Here is an 18,438-nt window from a genome sequence, read left to right as displayed (position 1 = left end):
AAAATTATCCCCTGCAGTCTACTTGTCTTAGGGTTTTAGATTGATCAAACCCATTGGTGGCCCCCTAAATTTGGCACAAACTTTCACTTAGGTACCTCAAGTGAAGTTGTTCACTTTTAACACCTCAAGTAGCCACAAAGTGTGTCACTTTGACACCTTTTGCTGAATCAGCAAAGAGAGTGTGTTGCACTCATTGCCAGGCGCGTTTTAGGGTATATAACATATAAATGAACCAATTATAAAAGGACATTTGGCATTTTTATAAAAATAATTTTTATATAATTAATTTAAATTCAAAAAGGAATTAATAACCCCACCCCACCCTTATATCATCTTCCTAACCACCCCACCCCACCCGATATCATCTTCCTCAGTCCACCTCATTCCCAAATCGTTGCTGCCACTCCTACCCCAAAATTGTCTTCTCCCACCCTCCCCCACCCCCATCCATTAGTTTTTCACCATTTTTTTTCTTAATACAATTGATTTTTAATAATTTGAAAGAATGCAAGTTGGTGTAGATTGAAGATTTGGTGTAGATTCTTCTTCTCTCTTTCAACCATTAATTTCCACCATTTTTTTCTTTTCTTAACACATCTGTATCCCTTTATTTTCTTGTCTGGTTTTTGAAAAAATGGCGAAAATGGTTCATATGTTGGGATTTGATGAGACTATCATGGTGTTTTTGAGAAAGTGACAAAAATGATCTATATGTTGAGAAAATGACAAAAATAATTTTCGTCGATGGAACAACGGTGTTTGCTGTCGTTGGCTTGGTGAATTTGTGCTATATATTTTGAATTTGTTGAGAAGTGAATTTGTTGTTGGCAAAAATTGTTGTTGCAAAGTGAATTTCTCTTGGCGGAGGTGCGGTTGTTGACTTGGTTGGCGGTTGGGGGGGAATGGAGAAGATGACTTTGGGGTTTGAGGAGTGGGGGTGGGGATGAGAGAGGGCAAATGGAGAAGATGACGGGGGAGGGGGGATGCCATGTAGAGAAGATAACTTGGGGGTGCTGGGGGGATGGGTGGTGATGGAGAAGATGACTTTGGAGTTTGAGGGTGGTAGGGTGGAGTGGGGGTTGGGTTGATAATTTTATAATTATTTTTTTAAATGTCACATGTCAGTAATTAATTGGTTCCTTTAATTTAATTATGTGTATATATATTAATAAGTTGGATAATTATTAATAATCATGTATTTTGGCCTTTTATTTTTTAAAAAAATTAATTGTGAATATAAATAATGATGTGACAATTTAAATGAGTTGACACAAATCAATTGATCGTTTTGTCCACGTTGGCAGCGAGTGCAACACACTCTCTTTGCTGATTCAGCAAAAGTGTCAAAGTGACACACTTTGTGGCTACTTGATGTGTTAAAAGTGAACAACGTTCATTTGAGGTGCCTAAGTGAAAGTTCGTGCCAAATTTAGGGGGCCACCAATGGCTTTAGCCTTTTAGATTTGTGAGTTAAAAAGTTCTAGTGCATGTAAAATTTTTATACTTTGATTTTGGATTCCACGCCACTTTTCCTAAATAGTATTTGATTTGTACTCAATAATCTGTTTCCTTATTAAATAATATTTCTTAATTCTCATTAATCTTGAAGTCTTAAATATTATTATAATAATTTAATGACAATAATTTGAGGAAAAAGGTGAAAAGACTATTTTGTCTATTGTGGATTGTTTTAATGAAGGGCAAAAAGTTCAAATCACATTTTTAAGGGTGTTCACACTTTTAATATATTATAAATTATAGATTATAGATATATAGTTTGAATAAAAGGAATTCAATTTATACGTTATTATTGCGAAAAGGCATAAATATCCTCCTAAACTTTCTCCAAAACTCACTTTAACTTTATGAGTAATTATTTTTCCCTCTAAATAGCTTTTAAATGAATTATATTACCCACTTAATGATTGATATGACAAAAATATTAAAGCGCGTTTCAATAAAAAAAATTAAGTGAGCCGCACTTTAAAATTTTTGGTCATTATTTTTTTTTCTTCTTCCTCACACCCCACCACCCCATGTCTTCTTCTCCCTTATACCCCATCACTCCATGTCTTCTTCTTCCCCATACCTCACCACCCTCATGTCTTCTCCTTCCTCTATTTCTTTTCATTTTTCATTTTTATCCACCAAAAATCTTCAATCAAATAAATTCTTTATTTTTATGAAACAAAAATTCAACATATTTTTTATTTATAATTTCTTTTATCTTCAAAGTGAAATTCTTTGATATTACAATTATAATTTTTTGAAAAATAAATTTTAAAGATTTAAATCTAAAATTAAAACAAAAAAAAAGGAAAAGAGTTGAAGAAAAAAGAATGATTGGGGGAGGGGGGAGGAGGCGAGGAAGTGTTTGCAGATTAAAGGAAGGAGTTTGGGTGGGGTGGGGTTCATGAGGAGGGGGGCTGAACAAGAAAGAAAATGGTTTTGGGGGGAGGGGGGGTATAGCAGTTGGCGGGGATTGTGTGGGGCGAAGAAGAAAGCTTGGGGGTGAAAAAGATTTTTTTTTAACTATATATGTGTATGAATTTTTTTTTTTTCGTGTGTGTCTTTCGTGACATTGATGTGGCGCTGACTTGGGAGCGAGTGTATTACATTCTCCATTGTGAGAGTAGAATTATATTTTCAGAGTGGTATAAAAATCATGCGAAAGTTGTTTAGGAGGGTAAATAATTACCAATAAAGTTAAAGTGCTAAAGTAAATTTTAGCGACAAGTTCATACGGAAAATTATGTCTTTTCCCTGTTATTATTCAACATATATTCAAGAACATGCATGTATAATAACCAATACTTTGAAACCTTAATTTAATTTTGTTGGCACATATAAGTGCTTTAGAGTTTCATATAATCGATTCGAAGAAATTTGAATACAAATTTCATATCCCTAATTGCAGTAACATTCTCCATCTTTGCACCTAGCAGCCCAAGTAAATGGATAACAATGATAATAACAATCTGAACGCTTGTTGCATACTTCAGCTGCAACTTCCATGCAAAACAAACCTGCAAAATCATTTATAAAATAAATTATTTTAAAAAAAATCTTGCCAAATTAAAAGGAAAAAAATAATTTTATTTTTCATCATATCTTATATCCAAAATCATTGGCACAATAAATCCAGATCTACATCAAGTAGGCTCATTATATTGGTCGGATAAGTGTTCTCGCCAGTGATGGACCCAGAATTTTCTGATAATAATGTTTGAAATTTAATATCCTTTATTACCTATATACGTAATATAGCTTTTTCTTATATATGTATTATAATTTTCTAATGAATGGTTCAATTAACCCTTTTTTATCTATATGGGCCCGCCACTAAACCTTCCTATCGCATAATTCTTTATTTTTGGGTTTTTCGAACCTAAAATCTCTTATTAATGATGAATAGATCTCAAGACATTTCACCAGTAATAAAAATAATTAACTTGTATAGTGTTTCTTCTAACATCTAAGAACCTTCCCTGCCCCCACCCCCCACCCCCCACCCCACCCCAAAAAAGGATAGAATTTTACGCTAAGAAGGAAATATAGAAATTAATTAGACACAAATAATTGAGAATGGAGATTAATTACACTCCAACAATTGCAATTAGAATGACATAAACCAAGAACAATGTTGCAAAACAAACTTTAGCCATCTCTTCAAATACAACACAAGTTTTTCTATTGAGTTTTTATTTTAATTTACTTGAATCAAGTTTTTATTTTAATTTACTTGAATCAAGTTTTACTTTTCAAGGTGTTTATATATACACTTGTAGGGGAAAATAAATCTGATTAATGTGAGATTTATGTGTGAAAACATTTATTGTGTTGGACCATTTTTGATGTTATTTAGCTAGTTGGAATATAAAATAAGCAAATTGAAATAAATCAGATTGAATGCATATTTGACCAAGTTTTGTACAAAATACTAAGTAATAACGAAAATAATTACTTTAGATTTTAGCTTGAATATACTATTCCCTTTATTTTATATTGTTTGGTCAATGTTGATCTGATATATTCATTAAAAAGTTTCAAATTAGAGGTGTATATTATCAAATTTACTTTATTAATGATATTTTGAACTCTAAATTTCACTGCTAGTATAACTTTATGTAGCCATGTTATACTTTCTTCGTCCATCTTTACTTGTCTACTTTCCTATTGACACAGGACTAAGAAACACTAAATGATAGAGGTAATTTTATCATATTACCCTTTGAATATAATAAATTTTATGTAGTCATGTTATATTAAGGTAGTATAAAAATAGAGAAAGATAACAAATACAATAAAAATAGAGAAAGATAACAAATGCATCTTCAAGTTTTCCCAAAAGGTTGACTTCACATTCAAATTAATTCGGTGACCTATTGAACTCCTGTACATATGAAAAGTGAATTTAATATCATCCTACAAGCTGACGTTATACAAGAAATACATTTTGTTGAAATTTATTTATTTATTCCTTTTTTAGGTTATAAGATACAAACTTTTAGGCATTTAGGATTTCTCGAACAATGCGATATCTCACACGATATAAGTCCTTAATCCTTCCCTTTTTTTACTAAAACTACAAAAAAAAAAGAGTTGTGAAGGGAGTTCTCTCATTGACTAAGTGAAGACTCTACTATAATTTCTTTGTCTGCTCTTCTTTGTCTACTTTTTTTGCTCACTGTCGCGGCCTGACATGCTCTAAAAAATTCATAATTTATATATGCTTCAGATCAGTAAAAATGAATGCAAAATATGAATTAATTAGCATGCTCCATCTACTTATTATTAGAGGTCAATTGTTGCTTCCTCTTCTAAGGTTGCAATTCGTAGTGTTTCTAACTAACAAATAGACTCAACAAGGAACACCATAGTCATTTTAAACAAAATTAAGGGCTGATTAGGTAGAGTGAAATTATAGAAACAACTACTACACTCTGTAGATAATGTCCGACCCACGGCAGATCTCAGTTACCCCACCCCCCAATTACCACCAGATCCCTCAGAACCACCGGATCTACCGACAAACATGGAAGAAGATGTAATTTTATCAGTAAAGAGTCCTAGAACTAGCTTCAAAGACGTCTACTAAACAAAAATTCGGACATCAATCTTTACTATGGTAAACTACTCGAATCTGATGAGCAAGATGTCAACCCAGATGATGAAGCGATACTATTAACGGAGGAAGAAAAGATTTGCATCTACCAACCATGACAACATTCTGTAATAATCAAACTGTTTGGGAAAAAAATTAGCCCATGCATATCTCAAAAACAAGTTGCAAGAAATGTGGAAGATCACAGAGCCCCTATCTCTCATCGATCTCGGTCATGACTTTTAAATTACACAGCGAAATTTGGCAAGTTGGAAAGTACCCAGAAGATACTACATGGGGGCCCATGGTTCGTCACTGGCAACTTCTTATCCGTCAAAATATGGGAATCAAATTTTGTCCCAGAGAAAGCTAAGTTAACACATACGGCAATTTGGATGAGGCTTCCACAACTACCTACTGAGTTTTATGATAGATTCATCTTGGAAAAAATTAAGAGAAAACTAAGGTAATTGCTTAAGATAGATACATGCACTTCAGCCACTCTCAAGGAAAGATATGCTAGAATCTGCATACAAATTCCATTGGAAGTTTCAGTTAAAACGAAAGTTACAATTGGAACACACACACAAAAGGTGGTAAATGAAGGAGAAGGGGTGCTATGCACTGCATGTGGTAGAATTGGACATATAGCAAAATATTGCACTCAAGTCAAGCCACCAGACCCACCACATACCAGTGCTTCTCAACTCCCAACTACGAAGGAGAATGAAGGAGGAGGGGAAGAATGACAACTAGTAATGTTCCCAAAAAGGAAATAAATGCTCAAAAAAACATAGGAACAACCAACCTAGCAGAAAGTACGTCCACAGGTACCATCCGATGAAGGAGAGCCAGGTACATACCCCAAATCTCATCTCAATCCCATGGATATCGACGGACAAAAGTCTAGTCTTTCCCTTAATACCGTCCCAGGTAATGGGCCTATCCCCAATAAGAAAATCAGGGCCCTTTTAACTGGGCACACACAATCCACAAGCCCAATAACCAATCCTCTTTTAACAAAAAAATATATTAATAATAACAGTAATGGAAATTATACTAGCCAAAAATACAATAAAGACAAAGTTGTCATTCCTATCATTATTAATGAGACTGGCGGCAACACTTCTAATACCAAAATAATTAATGTGTTTCCCATCCACCCCACTCCTTCGGGGAAGCTTATGGAGAGTTCCATGGCTATCTCTCCAAGAAACGTCAGTTCCATCCCCCATATAGGTAATCATCATACTAGGGAGGCTGAAGTGACCCCAACAGTTACATCTATTAACTTCTCAGCTAAGCCCCCATTAACTACCCAGACATGATCGGAAAATCACATTTCCACCACTTTCATTGCACTCCCTGGACACCAAAATACCTCAGATGGAAAACCTTTCAAAATCACAAACAACTATGATCGAACCTCTCTACTATGTCATCTCTCCAACCCAACCGAATCGGCATTAAACGTCGTGGTTGGAGATGACACTAGAAGGGAAATAGATACAACTATAACTGAACATAGGCACTCAACCAGTGATCCTTCTGATCAACGACCCTGCCTACTTAGCCCAGATAACGCAAGCAATCACGAACCATGCAGTCAAGCAAATAGGATCGGAGCTTTGGCAACAGATCACGCTAGTAACTCAGCTACCTCCGTTTCAAAATGTAGACTCAACGAAAAATCTGAACTCATTGATGCAGACCATGTTTCAAACTCTAATCTTCTTTCCAACCTCACCATATCTCAAGGCCAACCAGTCGCCAATCTTCACTCAATGGACCCCAACCACCTCCATGCCACTACCAATGTTAGTGGTTCAAGGGGAAGGAGTCCAAGGTGAGCAAAACAACTCCATACTCGAATCCCTTAAATAGAGCAACCAGGAAATGGAGTGCTTCCTAAACTCATTTGGGGATCCAAATCCAGAATTCTTCTTGCTGGGAAGGACCCTTCACAAAAACTTCAACGAGCCCTTCAACTCAGTTATTATAGCTCACTTTCCAGTGAAAATGAATACCTTCACTCTGATGGTGAAGAATATAACTAGCAAGATAGCGGCAACAGTGATACTGAGCCCACAGGTGCCAACTAACAAAAAATGGAAAAGTGCAGTGCTTCAACAAACCAACAAACTGGACATGATGAAATTCATAATCTGAAACACAAGGGGGGCAAATAGTGCTAGCTTTAGGCGACAATGCCTAAACATAGTGAACACCCACAAACCCATCATGCTCGTCCTATTACAAACTAAAATGAAAGACCTCAAGCCCCTTTGTGATGCTTTTGGCTTTGATCTATTCACTCAGTCGCGTGTTGTTGGTTTGATGGAGGGCATAGCTGTGATGTGGAAGGAAGAATCCCTCAACTTGGAGAATTTAATCACCTCTTCTCAAGGTAATTATGTCATAATAAAGGCAAGTCCTGATCAACCCTCCTAGATTTTTTAGGCTATTTATGTTAGTCCTAATTTAATAACTCGCAACCAGTTATGGGATGAACTTTGTAACATATCCCACAACTTCAAGGAAAGGTGGCTGATGGGAAGAGACTTCAATGATATCTTGCAGGCTTCAGAAAAATGAGTGGTGCCCCCATAAATTTAAATAAGGTAAATAAGTTCAGACAGTGCCTTTAACCAATGTAATATGATTGACCTAGGGTACAGGGGAAGCAAGTTTACTGGGACCAATAAACATTATAGAAATAGGGGCTACCTCATTCTGCAAAGACTTGATAGGTGTCTGGTAAATAACCTCTGCATCACACAATACCCCGAGGTCACTGTCACACACTTACCAAGAACCAAATTTGATCATTACCCCATGCTTATTGATATTATGGGTAGCAATCCTCACCAATCTCACAGGCCGTTTAGATTTGAAACCATGTGGTGTAACCATTACTCTTTTCAAGACCTTATTGATCAATGTTTGCATAACCTCACCACTCTCCTCCCTACTATTGCCCATTTCTAAGAAAAAGTCAAGGACTGAAACTCTAGAGTCTTTGGCAACATTTTCAAAAGATTCAAAAGAATTTTTGCCAAACTGGATGGCATCTAAAGATCTCAACACTACCTTCATAGTTCTTTTCTTCATAACTTGGAGAGTGAACTCTTAGCTGATTATAATTCTACCCTCCAGTGTAAGGAAGAATTCTGAAAAACCAAGTCCAGAATCAACTGGCTCTCACAAGGAGATGCCAACACTGAGTTCTTCCAAACCTCTACCCTTACCAGGAGAAGAAGAAACAAAATTCTCCTCCTTAAAGATGATGTTGGAAACTTAATTCAGGGAGATAAAAAAATTACTGACCATATCTTCTCTTTTTTTGACACCCTTTACACCACTGAGCAGTGCCAATCTGAGAGATCTATCTTTTGGTCCCCTAATCCTCCTTTTCTATTTGAGGAAGCTAAAACCAACCTAGAGGCCCCTTTGAGAGATAGTGAGATCATTAGTGCCCTCAAGTATTTCCACCCTAAGAAAGCTCCAAGCCTTGATGGACTCCACCCCCTTTTCTACCAGAAGTACTGGAGCTCTGTTGGTAGCAAAATCATAGACTTCTGTAGAAAGGTCTTCAAGGATAAGCACATGCCTAAGGATGCCAATTATACTTATATGTGTCCTATCCCCAAATCCCCTAATGCTAGCAGCATTAGGAATTTTAGGCTCATTAGCCTATGTAACTTCACCTATAAGATCATTACCAAGATCATTGTTAATAGGATCAAACCCTACCTAGATCAACTAGTTATTCCAACTCAATCTAGTTTTTTGACCAATAAAAGGGCCGTTGACAATACAATCATTGTCCAGGAATATATCAACCACTTCAGGAGAATGAAAGGTTGAAATACCAATATTATCCTAAAAATTGATCTCGAAAAAGCTTTTGATAGGATTGAGTGGGCCTTCATTCATGAAACTCTTGTACTCTTCAATTTTTCTCAAAGCCTGGTTGATTTGATTATGTCTTTTGTTACCTCCTCTTCAATTTCCATCCTGATCAATGGCAACCCCTCCCCCTTCTTTAAACAAACCAGGGGTATAAGGCAAAGAGACCCCATCTCACCTTACTTGTTCATCATTTGAATGGAGAGACTATTCAAGAACATCAATCAGACAGTCAATCAAAAGGATTGAGAACCTACAAAAATCTCCAAGAATGGTCCCAAATTGTCTCACCTTTTTTTGCGGATGATCTTACCCTTTTTGTCAAGCTAACACCGAAAGTTGTAGATTTATTCTCAGAATCCTCAATGAGTTCAGAGTTAACTCTGGCCAAAAGATGAACAATTCCAAGTCTAAAATTATCTTTTCAAAGAATTGCTCTAACTCCAAGGTTGAAGAATGTTCCAACATTCTAAACATAAGCATTGGGGAATAATTTGGGAAATACCTGGGATTTCCCATCTTCTCTTACAAGCCTACTCATGTGGACTTTCAATTCATCCTGGACTCCATGAATAAAAAAATGGCAGGTTGGAAAGTTAGTATATTGGACATGACTGGTAGGACTGTCCTCACCAAATCAACCTTGAATAGCATTCCTACTCGTTTGATGCAATACATCAAGCTACCCCAAAAAACCACGAAAGCCATAAATAAAATCCAAAGGGACTTTGTGTGGGAACAGTGCCAACAAAAAAAGGCTCCATCTTGTCAGCTAGGAATGCCTCACTACCAAGAAAAGTCAGGGAGGTCTGGGACTTCAAAAAAATGACTGCAGAAATAAAGCAATGCATGCCAGCCTTGCCTGGAGGCGCTTTAAGAACCCCAATTCCCTTTGGGAAATAACCCTCATCTCTAAATACTATGATGAAAAAAATGTTGTTAATGGGAGAGTTGTTTCAACCCTCTGAAAAAATATCCTCAATGGCTGGAACACTTGCTCTAAAGGTTTTGCCTGGTTCATTCATAATGGAAACAAGGCAAGCTTCTTTCATGATACCTGAATACCCCATTCAAATTCCATCAGGAACCTGATCCAGGGTTCGTTAACTCCTCAAGAGGAAACACTAAAGATAGTAGGAGCCACATCCAATAAAACCTGGGACTTGAGCAATCTGTCCTTTCACCTACTTGAGTTTATTACTAGCCTAATTGCAGCCAACACTGCCCCCTCCAACCTCAGTCAGAGATGACCATCCTTATTGAAAATTAACCAGCAATGGGATGTTCACTACTGGAAACATCTATGAGGTGCTAGCAAATTCCTAGGACACAAGCAGTTAATTCAAGGCCATCTGGAAGGCTAATGCTCCCAACAAAATTAAAACCTTCCTCTGGCTTCTCACTCTTGACAGACTCTCTACTAATGCCTACTTCAACCGTATTGGGATGGATGTCAACCCTCAATGCCACTTTTATGAGCAAGAAGTAGAAACCACCTTTCATATCTTGTTTAAATGCACCAATGCTATCCAATTTTGGGAGAAAATGCAAGCCACATCTGGAGTGCAAATTGTTCAACTCATTAACCAGTTGACCAATGCAAACTGGACTAAATTATGGATCGATATTAAATGTAAGGCCTTTAATCCTTACACCAACTGGGATACCATCATCCCCCACAGCCTGTGGTCAATTTGGCTTGCTAGAAACAATAACCATTTTAATAGCAGGAAAATGGAAATACCTGCAGACACTCTCATCAGTCATGCTATTGAATACAGTCTTCTGATATAAAAACACCCCAACTACAAGGAGAAGACTCAATTACACTTAAGATGGGAACCCCCTTTTCCTAATACTTTTACCTTCAACATGGATGGGTTTTGTTAAGGACAACTGGGAATTGCAGGCCTTGGTGATGTAATCAGAGATCATGAGGGTAACTGGGTGATGGGATTCTATGAAAAAAATCCCCCATGCAACCTCAGTGCAAGCTAAAATAATGGGTTTTCGAAGAGCCTTAGCTATGGTTGTAACAAATGATATTAAGATACTGTGCATTAAAATTGACTCCCTTGCCACCATTCAGCTTTTGACCAAAATTGACTCCCTATATCATAATTTACTTTGTGAATGCCGGTCTTTCATTTAGATGCCTCAGGACCCTCCACCAGTCCACATCTTTAGAGAGCAGAACAAAATTGCAAATGCATTGGCAAAAATGGGACATGGCCAGTCGAACTTTAATGTACTTGTTATTTTGTCTAATCCACCTTCCCCATTAGCTCAACAGCTTCATGAGGACTCTATAGGGACGACTTACCTAAGAACTTCTACTTCAAACTCTATTAACCTAGTATGCTGGGATGTGGCTACTGGTACTACTGGTTTTTGCTAACATATTTAATTAATATTAGCTATCCTTTTTCTGCCAAAAAAAAATAAGGAACACTATATATTATGATAATGATGCTATATGTAATTGAGTGATATTAGATAAACTTTTCATACATAATTACATATTTCATTTGACTGATTAATTTGATATTAAGATATGATTTAATTTTCTTTTCCTGCTATTTCAAGATATTAAAAATCTAAGCAACTGATCACTCAATCGATAGAAATAGAGACTTTTCCCTCAATGGAATGTTAAAACTCTACTTTAATTCATGTTGTTTTCTATTAATTTTGATGAATTTAAATTTTTAACTTTTATTTATCAAAATAAGTGTAAAAAGGTTCTGACACATTCTATCAGGTTAAGTTTTTAATTTTTATTTTTAAATATTTCACCTACTTATAGAATACTTTTAATATTTCTCTCAATCGATGATATTATATCATGTTAAATGAAGTTACATTCATGCTTAAAATTGCGATACGATTTTTATATGTTTTATCTCAACTTACAATCAAAATCAATTAATTATTATGTACATACATACACATGTATGAATAACTCAAACAAAAGATATTCAATTTATAATTTTATCATCCAACGTGTAAACTCAATATCATGAATAAAATCTTTAAAGATTCAATACATATGTAATAATTAATAACCACTATATACTTTGTGTTATAAATGTATTTACATTATAGTGAATGTCTATCAAGATCTACTTTGATAACTATTAGGATTTGAAACATCTGTCTTTTACTCAGACTAGGAGTAAATTTTTTCTATAAATAGAGGGGTTTTGTTCATTGTATTGACAATCTTATGATCTCTCATCCCTCAAGATAAGAAATAAGAATCACTCTCTATATTTTCTCTACTCTTTTTTTTTATTCTTTCTTATTTTATAACACGTTATCAACACGAGCTTTAGCCTACTGACTAGATGGAGAAAATCTTTCGCTAGTAAATCAGGTAATACGTTTCAATATAACTCTTGCCTTGTTAAAACTATGAATCAGTTGTATAGCCAAATTTTATATGACTATGATCATCGGTCAAACTGCAACTAATTGATTATAGCATGAACTAGAATGAAAACTGTTTGCATGCAACAATTTATATTTCATTCTTTTTCACAAATACCAATGTTCATTCTAATAATTTGTTCACTTACAGTAATAAAATTATACTATATAATATAGGAGAAGTTATAATTGACAAGAATGCTATTATAGATAATTTCTTGTTGTATGCACGTTTTGCTAAAAAAAACTGTGTTATCATCTTGATTTATCAAGTTAGAATTCTCGATCTTAGTTTTAGAATATTTTGATGTATTCTTTCATTTGTAAAACAAAGATTGTGAACTTTTTTTAGTGACTAACTTTTGAATATTTATTTGTTGTATTATGTTATTGATTGAGGGTAAGATGGTGGATTTAAATTTCATAACACATCGACTTAAAGTCGTGATGCACCATGATGCTAAAATATTGGATTTAAGTCCCAATGATTTATAGCCTAAGACGCCTTTATATGGATAAGACATTGAATTTGAATTTTAATGCACCATATTGATATTATTATGATGGCTAAGGCAAAATAATGGGTGTTTGGTGAAAAGTCATGAAATTCGACCCATCGAATATTCTCCACTCCATGAAGTGAATGTGGTAGCAATATATGATAAGTCTGAAATATGACAACTTACTTCATTCTTGAGGTGTATATGGTTGCAGTGCATAATATGTCTAAAAGAAGACAATCGATTGAATGGACGAATATACGTATGAAGGGACAATATGATAATGATCATCAAAAGTGATGATATTTTCACATGCATATTATGATCATAAGATATGTTAGAAAAAAAAATTTCTACATCATATGTATGCCTCAATTTGATTTTGTAGTAGCTATCATAATTTGATACGCTTAAGGCATGATTATATTTCATTCCTGGGGAATGAGAAGCTTATTAATGCAAATGTGCACTTGATTGTGATGGTATCACAACGCATCTCCGAATGAGGCAGAATAACTGAGAAGATTTATTTTCAAATCTACTTCAAAAGTAGTAAATCTGAAATCTATTCATGTAACAGTAAATCTGAAATTTACTAAAGAAAAACACATGTCATGGTAAACTTGGAGTTTACTAGAGTAAAAGTTCATAAATTGACATGAACGATTCCGACATCTCAAAACTATTGAACATATATTGAAGAATTCGAAAATTCTTCATGAACTTTAATGTTGCTTGTTCTCATGAGAAGTTGGTTGGACCAACTAATTTTGGGATTGGATCCCTTAAAATCTGAAAAGTATAAAAGGTAAAAAAGGGCTCGTTCACCTATCATGTGATATGTTTAAAAAATGCATCAATAAGATGATCATATGTACATTCATTGTCAACCTGCAGTTTGACATTCATAAAGTTGCTTGCTCAATAAAATTGAGTTAAGAACATAATTTTCAGATTGTGCAATCAAGAAAGTTATCCTCATGATGATGGTTTGGCATTGAATGCCTTCGATAAATAGCTAAACCATCGCTAATGAGAACAAAGCTTCATGTATTGGTCTGAAATATGATATGTTGCATACAATAACATGTGTATGCATTAGACCAATAAATTATGATTATTTCTTCCCTTTCAATTGGTTCAAGGTCATGAACCAACTATTCTATCTAATAGTTTTGATGTGCGGTATACGATTAATGAATATATCATGTTGCACAAAGATGGATTCCTCAAAGAAGTAGAGGATGTATGTTAGTTTTCCTAACATAAGGGGGAGATTATAAGCAGCTATGAAATATGTTAGGAATTATCATCAGATCTTCATTCAAAAGATAATTCAAGTCAAATGTTGAAAGCATCTCATATTTAGCTGCAAGTGCTCCTATTTTGTGTCCTTAAAGGATAAAGTCTATGCATGCGTGAAGCTTGATAGACCAATCGGTTCCAAATAAAATAATCCTTGAAAAGAATAAGGTGCAAATAATCATAATAAGAAGGCAATGGGCTTTTGAAGAGCCTACGACATAACACTTCATGAAACCTTAAGAGAGGTCCATGTACCTGAAAATAATGAAGTGATTAGATCTCAAAATGTTATGTCGCATTGTGAACCGATACTAAATAATATATCATCAATATCTTTGACACAATACTGGCGTAATATTGTGAAAGATTACGAGGATCTTAATTCTACGTTAATTTAAACATGCTGACGTAGAAACATTTATCAAGTGACATGAAAGGATGCATCTTGGTAAGTATAAAACTTATTTGATTTGTAGTCCAGATATTTGAAGATGTCACTCATGAAATGTTGAATATTGTCACTTGATAAAACTTATGTGAAAAACTTTTAAGGATTCAAAATGTTTAAAGCATATAAAAGTTTCTGGAAAACTTATTTATAATCTTTATATTGTATAAGCTTATAGCTTGAAAATCATTGGAACTCTTGGAGAGTTTTCAAAGCAATAGATTATTTGCTGAAATTCGAAATATGTCGAATTAGATTGGTTATGAAGTACCATATCTTAGTGCAATTGATGCACTCATGTACTTTGCAAATACTACAAGGCCTATAGCCTTTTTGGTTAATATGTTAGCAAGATATATTTCTACTCCTACTAGGAGACATCGAAATGGGATAGATACATGAGCTTATTTTAATCTAAAGTTTGCAGTCCCGATCTTACTAGTCATGCTGATGTTGGGTACTTATCTAACCCGCATAAATCTCGATCTCAAACATGCAATGTGTTCACATATGGGGATACTGCCATATCTTGGAGATATACAAAGCAGTCTATCATAGCCATCTCATCGAACCATGCGAGAATATAGCTATTCATGAAGTAAACCGATAATGTGTGTGGTTGAGGTCCACGATATACCGCATAAAGCTCGGTCTCAAATAAGCTAGGTGTTCATATGTGGTGGTACTACCATGTCTTGGAGATATACAAAGCAGTCTATCGTAGCCACTTCATCGAATCATGCTGAGATAATAGTTATTCATGAAGCAAGCCGAGAATGTGTATGGTTGAGGCCTATGATACATCTCATTCGACAAAAATATGGTGTGAAAGATGATAATCTACCTACAATTTTATACAGAGATAATTCAGCATACATAACACATCTTAAGGGAGGATTCATAAATGGAGATAGAACGAAACACATTTTGCCAAAACTTTTCTACATACATGAGCTACAAAAGAATGATGATATAAACGTGCAAATAGATTCGTTCAACTGATAATGTGACTGATTTATTCACCAAATCTTCTCCAATTGCAACTTTCAAGAAGATGCTGCACAAGATCAAGATGCAAATGTTCAAGGATGTTCTCATTAGAGGGAGTTAATACGCGTTGTACTCTTTTTCCCTTACGAGGTTTTGTCCCACTGGGTTTTCCTTGTAAGGTTTTTAATGAGGCAGCCGATATGCATTTTGTTAGAAATTCTTTCACTAGATTTTTTTTCCTACTGGGTTTTTTCTAGTAAAGTTTTAACAAGGCACATTATCTATCTAGACATTCAAGGAGGAGTGTTATAAATGTATTTACATTATAGTGAATGTCTATTCAGATCTATCAAGATCTACTTTAATATCTATTAGGATTTGAAGCATCTGTCTTTTACTCAGACTAGGAGTAAATTTCCCCTATAAATAGAGGGATTTTGTTCATTGTATTGACAATCTTATGATCTCTCATCCCTCAAGAGAAGAAATAAGAATCACTCTCTCTATTCTCTCTACTCTTCTTCTTTATTCTTTCTTATTTTATAACACTTCGAAAATTTTATATAATTATCTTGGTACTTAAGTGTTTTACAATTTTCAAATATGTATTTAGATATTTGAAAAATATATTTATATTGTTAAAGACAGTGACAATATTGATAAGGTGGACATTCACCGGGATACAGATAACAATAAAGATAACAATCAATAGTTGTGTTGCATAGGTGGACTGCTGACACTTTCAAGCAAAACAAACCTGACAAATTAAAAAAAAATAGTCAAACAAAAAAATAAAATATAGTATTTTTTCTAAATTTAATCACATAATATTCAAAAACAATTGGAACAATTAATTTAGATCTACATCGAGTAGTATATCTTTACGGGGAGAGATATGATTGAGAATGAACTTATACGGGATAAGGTTGGAGATGCCTCCTTGACAGACTAGATGAGGGAAGCAAAATTGATATAATTTGTACATGTAAAGAGGAGGTGCGAGGATGTATCAGTGAGGTGGTGTGAGAGGTTTTCTATAGTAGGAATTAGGATGGAAAGGTAGAGATATGCTGAAGAAGAACCAAGGAAGAGGCGATTAGAGAGGATATGTCACAATTTCAACCGGCTGACGACATTGACCCTAGATAGGAATGCATGATGGCCGAGGATTAGGGTAGTAGGTTAGTCAAGTATTGTCGTACTTCTAATCATATGATAGATTGCATAGTTTCTTCCTCTTTCTTTAATTTTTCCTTCCTCTTTTTTCTCCTTTCTTTTCTTTTTATTTCTTTTCTTTTTTCTTTTTATTATTAATATTTGTTGCTATATATATTTCCTGCGTTATTATTTGTTGGCTTTTTTTTTCCTCCCATACTTTCATGATTTTCGAGTCGAATAAGGGTCTATCAGAATAACTCCTTTCCGCCGCAAAGGTAAATTTGTGTACAGACAACCTTTTTCAAATCTCACTTGTAATATTACTGGGTAATATTGTTATTGAAAAAATAAGTTGATACAAGAAAAAAATGTAAAATTGAAAAGATTATTGTACTATTCTAAATGAATCCACATTCGTGATTGAAATTAACATTTGATATTGTATGTATTTTGTCTCGAATAACAATTTAAATTAGCTCTTTGATATGGAGCGCTACCCTCGAATGAGTCCTACTCAGCGTGAATTCGGATTAGTCGGACTTCAATGTGAGTATCGAACACTGGATGAAAAATCAAACAAAAAAATTAAATTAGCTAAATATCATGTATGTATATAAATGTATATATAGTTCGAATAAAGGAAGGGAAAAGACATCGTTTCCACCCCAAATTATACTCGAAAAGTCGAAGTCACACCTAAACTATACTAGTGACCTATGACACACCTAAACTATAAAAAAAAGTGAAACTATTTACACCCTAGATCTAACGTGGAAAAGAAATTAAATTAAAAAGAAAAAAAGGCGCGTCTAAAGCCAAAATTATTCTTTAAAACCCCTACCCCAGCACCCAGCCCCACACAGATTCTCTCTCCTTCAACCCCATTTTTAATTTTTTTTCTATTTCTCTCTCAATCTTCTTTCTTCTTCATTTTTTTTCAATTCACAACCACTGCTTCTTGTGGTTGACAAAAATGATTTTTCCATAGTAGTTTTTGTAGAGAAAAAGAGAAGTTGAATCGACGTGTTGAAGTGAGAAGAAGGTTCACAGAACGCAGTCGAACTATTGCTTTCTAAATTCAATTCATCTTGTTGATGTACTTTCAAATTAATCTGTTCTTGTACTTTCAAAAATTTTTACTTATTTTGTTGAAAATCATTGAAAATTAAAAAAAAAAGTCGATCAAAATTTTTTTTTGATGAGACTTGTAAAGATTGGAGAAAACTTATTGGAGAAAAAGAAGAAGAATATGACATTGAATTTGAATGAAGTTGTTGTTTGGGTGTATTGGTTTTATATCAACAATGGAAGAAGAAGATGGCATTATGGTCGTTGGGAAATTGAAGAAAAAGAAGAAGATGGTTTTGGATATTGAAGAAACTGAAGAAAAAGAAGAAGAAGATGACATTGAATTTGAATGTAGTTGTTGCTTGGGTGTATTAATTTTATATCATCTTCCCGTTAAGAATATGATTCCGTTAATTTTGTTTTTCTTTTTGGTAATTAAAGAAAAAGAAGAAGATGGGTTTGGACATTGAGGAATTTATTGAAGAAGAAGAAGAAGAAGAAGAAGAAGAAGAAGAAGAAGAAGAAGA

General features: G+C 34.4%; 1 long non-coding RNA gene across 1 annotated transcript; it reads right to left on the bottom strand.

Annotated features, from left to right (window-relative positions):
* Positions 1-2,741: 2,741 nt before the first annotated feature.
* LOC124887003 lies at positions 2,742-3,725 on the bottom strand. The gene is made up of 2 exons (XR_007044419.1): positions 3,601-3,725; positions 2,742-3,026 (listed from the first exon to the last, which is right to left on the bottom strand). It is a non-coding gene; the product is annotated as an uncharacterized LOC124887003 (long non-coding RNA).
* Between the last annotated feature and the right edge of the window lie 14,713 nt (positions 3,726-18,438).

The sequence above is a fragment of the Capsicum annuum genome, chromosome 9, assembly GCF_002878395.1.
Source record: "Capsicum annuum cultivar UCD-10X-F1 chromosome 9, UCD10Xv1.1, whole genome shotgun sequence".
In the NCBI taxonomy this organism is placed as follows: Eukaryota; Viridiplantae; Streptophyta; class Magnoliopsida; order Solanales; family Solanaceae; genus Capsicum; species Capsicum annuum.
The sequence above is the reverse complement of the archived record's forward strand: the minus strand, read 5'-3'. Positions and strand labels throughout refer to the sequence as shown.